This window comes from Tenrec ecaudatus, chromosome 13, assembly GCF_050624435.1.
Source record: "Tenrec ecaudatus isolate mTenEca1 chromosome 13, mTenEca1.hap1, whole genome shotgun sequence".
NCBI classification, from domain to species: Eukaryota; Metazoa; Chordata; class Mammalia; order Afrosoricida; family Tenrecidae; genus Tenrec; species Tenrec ecaudatus.
Window position 1 is genome coordinate 100,819,809 of NC_134542.1, and position 8,890 is coordinate 100,828,698.

Genomic DNA, 8,890 nt, shown 5'->3' on the forward strand with positions numbered 1-8,890 from the left:
CCGAGCACGCTTCTCATTGGCTAAGACATAGCCATTTTCTTAAGTATTAACTGCTATTCACGGAACATTCAGAAGTCAAATGAGAAGTGTGCAGGATCTTGAACCCAGCCACTTTAGAGTCAGTTGAAACAGAGCACCTGATCTCACTCACGCCTGTGGTGAAGTAATTGCTCCAGTTCTCAGGGAGGCCTGACCTGCAGGACACTCCGGCGGAAGGAGAGAAGACAGTGGGTACAGAGGAGAGTAACACCGTCTTGAATGTTTGCTGATGTGCTGGCTATGCTGTGGTGTTTCTTTCTCAAATAACAGAGAGCCGGGCCCTTCCCTAGAGTGCCACCGCCTAAAAGACAGAACTAATAGCCCCGACTAAAGCATTAGAATTGGCACAAAATGAAGAAATTCTAATTTTTACAGATACTATCTTTTTCTCATTTTGCATGCAAATGACCAATCTGGAGTAAAGCGGGGCTTTTATCAGTGAGAGGCTCTATAATCAAAGATGTAGAATAAATCGATAGACTATTCCAAGTCATTCTATTAGCAGGTAAAGTGTCTGTCATGCATTGTAGGAGGCAGCAGAGAGGTGGAAATACAGCTGAGGAAAACAATAAAGCTGACTTAGAAGCCAAAAGGTTAGGAGGGAAGGCATCCCTGCTCCTCCAGCCCGTATAAAGAATGAAACAAGCGGCCATCCAACAGTGAAATAACAAGCCCACATGGAAGAAGCACACCAGTCTGTGCGATCCTGAGGCAACAGGCATCAGAAAGATTCACAACAAACCGTAAACAAAAAAAAAAAATGCATTGGTGAGAACGGAGAGGGGTTGGAGCGGAGACCCAAAGCCCATTTATGTACAATGGAGCATCCCCCCACAAAGGGGTTGCAGGGAGGGGATGAACCAATCATGGTGCAAAAGAGCACTAAGGGGTTATGCAATATATCTCTGATCCCTTGAGACCTCCTCACATACCCCCACACCCCCACCCCACTATCATGACCCCAGTGTCACTTCTCAGTTGAGACTAGATGGGAGCATGTACATAGGTATAGACAAGAGATAAAACTCACAACACATAGAACCCAGGAACAGGAATGGAAATAGAGATACCAAAAGGGCAGGGAGAATGGGGGTAGAGTTGGGGAGGAAGGGGGTCACCAATTGCAATGAATGGCATAACCATACACCCCATCCAGGGACCAGAACAACAGAAACCAGAGGGGAAGGGAGACAGTGGTCGGTGGGTCAGGAGGGTTTGTTGGGGTTTGGGTGAAGGGGTGGGAGGAGGGATGGTTAAAAAAAATGGAGCTGATCCCAAGGGCTTACTGGAAAGTAAATGTCTAGAAAAGAATGATAGAATATATGTATGAATATGTCAGATACAATTGAGGTATGAGTTGTAATAAGGGTGGTAAGAGGCCCCAATAAAGTGATTTAGGAGGAAAAAAAGAAGAAGAATGAACCCTACTCCCTGATTCCAATATAAAAAAGAGGACAAACCCCTTATACAAAGTAAGAAGAGTGGGCACAGGCATTGGGTGGTACCCTAACATAGGCTGGGGGGGAACAAGAGCACATGGTTTATATTCTCAAGGCAGTTCCATCGAAGTTGTGTCCAGCTTCCATCACACCTTTGATTCAGGCTGAGATTCTTTAGCCCGTTATTAGAAAAGAAGTCGTCCTTGTAGACACAATGAAAAAACTGTTTGACAGGTGACTAAAACCTGTGCTTTTCAAGCCCAGAATAACCCACGAAGAACACTTAAATCACCACGCATGCTGACCCAGTACAAAGAAGAGGATCATATCCTGGAGAAGACGAACAAATAGCTTTCACAGTATGGAACAGATGTTAAGGGTATAAATATCTCTTACAAAGGTAGACACTTTTTTAGGGTGGGTAGGCATACCCCGCAGGACAAAAAGACAACCGAAGTAAGTAAAAGTATCCTTAAAGAAATTATTGCCGGATATGGGCTGTGGTCTGGTGTCCAAAGAGACAATGGTCCAGTCTTCACCAGCAAGGTCATGCAAGGGTACCCTGCAACTCTAATGTGACCTCCAGGCCTCCTGGAGACCTCAGGTCTCTGAAAAAGTGGAATCACACCACTAAATGAACTCTGGCTAAACTGTCAGGAAACTAAATTGATTGGGTGAAAAACCTTCCCATTGCTCTTAAGAAATCAGCAGGTTTAAGCCCTTTTGAGTTTATTTGTGGGTCCCCTTCCAATACCACCTCAGAGGTCAGTACTTTCCCCCACCTTATCATCAACCCAGACAAAGTACAGCAGACCTTACTAGACTTCAGCCAGCAAGTATTTCCTAGACTTAATCCTAACTTGTGAAAACTGGCCATAGTACGGGGAAAGTGGGTTATCTTTAAAGACCAGAAAGAAGTCTTTCTTTCCACGCAACTTAAGTCATTATGGACGGACCCTTACCAAGACTTGCTATCCACTCCAAAAGGAGTAAGCTGAACGCAGGAGAAAGCTGCAGCCACATCTCCCATAGCAGCCAGTGGATACCACTGTCAGTGAGAGCGGCACTCTCAGAACTGCCATGAGAGCCGACCCCAGAGGGCTTAAAGCCTCTATCCAAGAACAGAGGTGCAACCCAGGATCTCAGTCCAGGTGCTGGGTGTATTTTTTTTCTGTCTCTCCCTAGTATACTATCTATTTAAGTATTTTTCTTGTGTGACCTAGTGTAAGTCAAGATGTCTTCCTACTATACATAAAATCGCTCATGCTACAACCAGAATAGGATATCGAGCTATAGAGTAGGAATCAGGGCACAATGGCATGAACGTTCTCCTGTTCACTTCCCCCACATTATTTCTAAAGGAGACACTAACAACATCTAAGTACGGGATATGTCATAGAAGTCCACGGGTGGCTCTCCTCAGTGAGTAGCCTACTTGGTAAGTAATTGTACAGGGGCCCATGAAGGAAGGGTAAGGGCCACTGCCTTACTGTCAAGCTCTCTACACAGGCGTCAAGGTAAATGGTTAACCTCTCCTCTACTATTAATTTGACGTGGACATTTTGCTGGTGGTAGACCCAAAGCCTCCGAAATGTCTCCCTAAATCATCTACAGTACCTGAACGATAGACTTATAGGAAAACCTAATCTGAATGTTAACTATCCAAAATTAAACAACAAATAGTAAACTGCAATGCATGCAATTCTATGAGTTAGAATGGACTCGATGGCAGTGAAATGCAAAACTATGACTGTATTCATCAGAAATAATTCAAACCCAAGGTGTGAATGTCTGTAATACCTGCTTTCTAAATGATAGTTACCCCTTCTGACTCCAAGAAGGGGGCCTGCATCAGAGAAAGAGGAAGCCTGTTTCTACCGCAAGGTAATCAAAGCTTCACGCAGTTACTGCCAACCATTACCCCCACATCGAGCCATCTAGCTTCTCTTCATGTAACATGCATCCCCCTTGGTTATCGATGGGTAGGAATGGGGCAACCATGTCCAAACCCTCAAATGCTAACTCAAGGGAAAGAACCATTCCATCTTTCACATCTGGGACTTACCAGCCCCCATGATTGCATGACCTATTTTATTGAAATAAATGGCTCTCTCTATATTTATATGAGATTAAGTTAAAAATACTTTTATGAAATCAATACTATAATGGAAAAATCGAAATGTGAAGCTATTGCTTCTTTATATATGCTTCATTTAGGTTAATAAACTTCTGAAGGTGATGCTTCCATCTGTCTAATGTTTTCTCAATGAATTGTGTGCTCTTTGATGCACACTACTTCAAAATGAGTTTGGGCATCCTTAATGGATGCCAATAAAGTTATTTTAAAGTCCTTTGTGTTTTAAGAACAAAAGTAAGTCTAAAGAGACAAGATCATGGCTGTAGAAAGGATTTGGTAAGATTTCCTAATTAAATTATCTATTGATAGTGCTTCTTCCCCACAAAGAAGGAGCAGGGACATTTTTATGTTGGAGGGGTGGGGATGTCCCCAGTGAAACTTACTTTGACCTTGTTTTCATCAGTGTAGTTTTAAATTTTCTTTAAACTTTCTAATAATCCCCATGATGGCCCTGTGTCTTTCAATAAAATCCATCTATATTACACATTTGTAGTCCTCATAAGCAGCCACCATGACATAACCTGAGTTGATCACCCTGCCCCGAGGCTAACTAGACGAGCAGACACCACTGGAAACCAAAGTTTTTCTGGGACATTTTTTTTTCAATGCAGTCAAGTGAGACACAGACAAGTATATTAGTGCCTTAGGCCAGGTAGACAACAGATACAAATCCGGAGACCATCATATCTGTGTAACAGAGAGCTTTATATCAAAGAGCAATTGTGTATTGAGAAAGCATCCCAGTCTACAGCAAGTCCATGAGTCCAATATTAGCTCACAAGTCCAATATTAGTCCATCAATCTCTCTTCAGCCCCATGCAACCACATGCAATGATGTAAAATGTAGGAAAATCACAATTTGATGGATGAAAAATCTTGTGGATCCAGTGGTGGTGGAAGCTTTTTCCGCAGGGGCAGGTCCCCACCAGGCTCCTCCAGCTCTCTGAGTATGACTTTTCAACCGGAAGGTGAAACAGAGCGAGGCAGCTCTTGCAGGTCTCAATAAGTCTCCATGTAGCTTGTTAACAGGAAGACAGGCAGGGAGAGAAAGTTCCCAGAATTCTCATGTGTTAGTCTAGGTGTTTAGAGAAACAAATCCACAAAAACTCACCTATAAGAGAGAGTTTTATATAAAAGGTAAGAGCACATCACGAAAACATCTCAACCCAGTGCTGCCTAAACCCACAAGTTCAACATTAGCCCATATGTCTGACACCAGTCCACAAAGTCCTCCTACATCTCCCAAAACACACACAACGATGCCGACTACAGGAGGAAAGCTGAGTCAGTGAATGTGTAAGCATCTCAGCACTGGCAGAGGTCTCCACATGACTGCTCCAGCACCCAGGGCTGCTTTGGGGTAGGTCCATGTGACTTCTCAGGGATAGCTTGCAGGAAGTGAGTCTTGCAAGCTAAAGGAGGGAACTGGCTAAGGCAGCTGCACCCTGGTCCAACCATCACAAAGCAAGAGAACTGAGAACTAGAAAGATGAGTCTCAGTGAGCCATTTATCCCTTCGCCCTTCAATTAACCCCACAAATGTATCGGCCAGGTTGGCACAATAAACGAACTACCTCACCTCATGAGAAGGCCATGTCTACAAGAATGCATCATCAGGCTGTGACCTGATTGACAGTCCAGACACCACTCGTACACTTCTTTATCCAGATGACATGAAATTTTGTAACTACCACAATTACTTATTGTAGAGACATGTTTGAGCATGTTTATTGCCCATATATGTGTGAATTAGAATCCTAGAAGCAATAGTTTTTCACTTTTCTTTATGTATACACTAGCTTTGTTCCTCTAGAGAACCAAGCCTAAAACTTTTGGTACCAGGAGTGATACTGCATTCACTAAAAAAGGACTGAAAATAAGGGGATTTCAAAGTCCCGCAAAACATTGCTCAGTCCTGCACCATCCTCACAATGGTTCCTATGCCCCATTGTTACAGCCACTGTGTCAATCTCCTTGATGACCTTCTTGTCTCTCACAGCCTTTCTACTTTACCATATATGATGTCTTTCTGCAGGGACTGGTCTCTCCTGATAACATGTCCAAGTACATGAGATGAAGTCTCCCCATCCTTGACTCTAAAGAGCTCTTGGCCATATTTCTTCCAAGACAGAGGGGTTAGTATCCTTTCAGCAGTCCATGGTTCTTTCGATATTTTTTTCCAGCACCACAATTCAAATGGATCAATTCATCTTCAGTTTTCTTTATTCAATGTCAGTTTTCATGTGTATATGAGACAATGGGAAATACCACACTTTGGTTCAAGAACACCTTAGTCCTCAAAGTAACATCCTTGCTGTTCAATATGCTAAAGAAATGTGTGTAGTACACTTACCTAATGCAACTCGTCTTTTGATCTCTTGGTTGCCGCTTCCAAGAACATTGATTGTAGATCTAAGACGAAATCCTTAACAACTTCAACCTTTTCTCCATTTATCGTGATATTACCTCTCAGTCCAGTTGTGAGGATTTTTGGCCTTTTTTACATTTTGTTATTGACCACACTGAAGGCTGCCATCCTTGATCTTGATCAGCAAGTGCTTCAAGTCCTCATCAATTTCAGCAAGCAAGGTTGAGTCATCGGCATATCGTAGATTGTTGATAAGTCTTGACATAGTCAAGAGAAGACAAGTAAATATTTTTCTGGTATTCTCTTTTTCAGCCAAGATCCGGATGACATTGCCAATTATATCCCTTGTTCCACCTCTTCTTCTGCATCAGACCGGAACCTCTGGCAACTCCCTCTTAATTTACTGCTACTGTTAGAGGATCTTCAACAACATTTTACTTGCATGTGATATCAATGATATTGTATAATTTAAGCTGTCTTTTGGGTCACCCTTTTTTGGAATGGGTATGAATATGGACCTCTTCATTTCAGCTAACCAAATGGCAGTCTTTCAACTTTCCTGTCATAGATAAGGGCTTCCAGTGCTACATCAGCTAGTTGAAAATATTTCTATTGTTATTCTATCAATCCCTGGATCCTTGTTTTGGGCTAAAGCATTCAGTACAGCTTGAACTTCTCCATTCAACACCATTGGTTCTTGCTCATAGGCTACCTCTTTCCCAGTTCTCCTTGGTGCAGTGATGCTAAGTATCCTTTCTATTCTCTTATGAAGTTTTGCTCAGCATGGTGGCAATCTCCAAGGCTTCCTCGATAGGTGAAGGGTACAAATGAATGTTGATTAAATATACGAGCTTCACAGACCAAGAATTGAGCCCAGTGCTCCTGCCTGAAAGGTGAGACTTCAACCACTAAATCACAACTGTTCTTGATTTTCCACTACACACTGCCATCTTTTTGCTTGATAAACACTTAAGTAATTAAAGCTTTGGGGAATGACCTTCAAACCTGTGAACCTTGAAGCACCTCTACCTATTTCTAAGACCAGTCTCATTTTAGTGGGGGCTCATACAACTCTATCACAATCCATCCATCCATCCATCATCCATCCATCAATCCATCCATTGTGTTTTATAACTAAATACTTGCTCTTAAATTTTAAACTAGCTAAATATTGATATTTCCAATGATACCTTTCTAGATCTTCCAGGGAGATTCATGGGATTTTTTAAAAAGTTTGTTTCACCATTATACTTTGTAGTTTGTTCATTGCTTTCAAATTTTATTCCATTTTCATTGTTACCAAAAGAAAAGCTTCCTGATTTGGATTTCATAGAGTTGAAGAAGGTGCGCCTTCACTCCTGAACCTTTGGCCAATGAAAAAGTATTTACATTGTATATGTTGCATGATTGAATGAACTTATTCATTCTTCTTTATACTATTGCTATTAGTTTCTCACTGATTGAGGACATCAAACTAATAAGCGATTTAAATTATAATTGAATAAAAACATGCAAACCGTCTCTTGATTTGGGCCACTAGTTAATGAGACTAGAATGGGTTGCTGTGTATAACAGGATAGCCTGCCATAGACCATGCTCTCTTGACCTTAAGGGACAGAACACATCACAAAAGCCACAGGGACAGTGATACATCGGTAAAACGTTTTCATCATCTTAGATTTCCTCCAGCACAAATGGAGCATTATCCTCAAAGCAGCATAGATGGAAACGCCCGAGCTAAAAGCTGAAATAACCGGCCACTACTTGATTCATGATCTTAGAATACTTTATTCTCCTCCATAGTTCACAGCTTACTCATTTGTAAAATTGCAGAGATACAAAAATAATATCTAAGTTCCTTTGATGTATTCTCTAACTTCCCAACAGAATGGTAAAGGCAATTTTTTTGCATTTTTTAATGTAAACTGAATAACACATAATACAATTTAATTTATAATCCTGTTTTTTCTGAAAGAGGAGATGGATATATTATACACTGTTGCATTCCAGATATTAGATAATAGATTTCCTTTGAGCTATTTATTACATGCCATTCTGACTCACTCATCCATCTGATGGTTAACTAATCCAGAACCAAAGTCATGTTTATAATTTTTCCAAGGAAACAGAAGTTTATGAATAACAGTGAATAGTATATAATTCATTTAAATATTTATATATTTATTTATTAATCATTTTATTGGGAGTGCTTCAGATATCATAACATTCTGCAGTTCAGTCACATCAAGCAGTATAATTCACTTTTTATTAACTTCCTTATTGACCATATACCCATCCTTTTTATGAGATAGTGGCAGTCTTTTTCTTTCAAGATTTTAGGGTCACAGGAAGAGATGAGCCAGTCAGGGTACAGTATTGCACCATCAAAACATACAACTTTCCTCCAGTCCTTTAATGCTTCCTCCCCACACTCCCTACTATCATGACTCAAATTCTACCTTACAAACCAGCTATACCAGAGCATATAGACCGGTACAGAGAAGAGCTCATAACACAGAGAATCCAGGACAGATAACTCCCTTGGGACCAAAAACAAGAGTAGCAATACCAGGAGGATAGGGGGAAGGTGGGGGGAAAGAAGGAACCTGATCACAGTGATTGATAGAGGGATGTCTGGATTGTTATAAGAGCTGTAAGAACCCTCAATAAAATTATTTTTAAAAAGAGAATATTTTGTATACATGGATCCATTGCCTTCTTGCTTGCACGGTTTTCCTGAAAAAACTCAGCCTATTCTTATTGTTTTACCTTTATAGATGATTGTTTCCTTTTCCTGACTTGTTCTCAGAGTTTTTTCCATTTATTTGAATTTAGAAAGTTTGATTGTGATGTGTTGCGGCAATTTTTTGTGGGTCAAGGGAGTAGTTGATTCTGTTGGGAGTTCTCT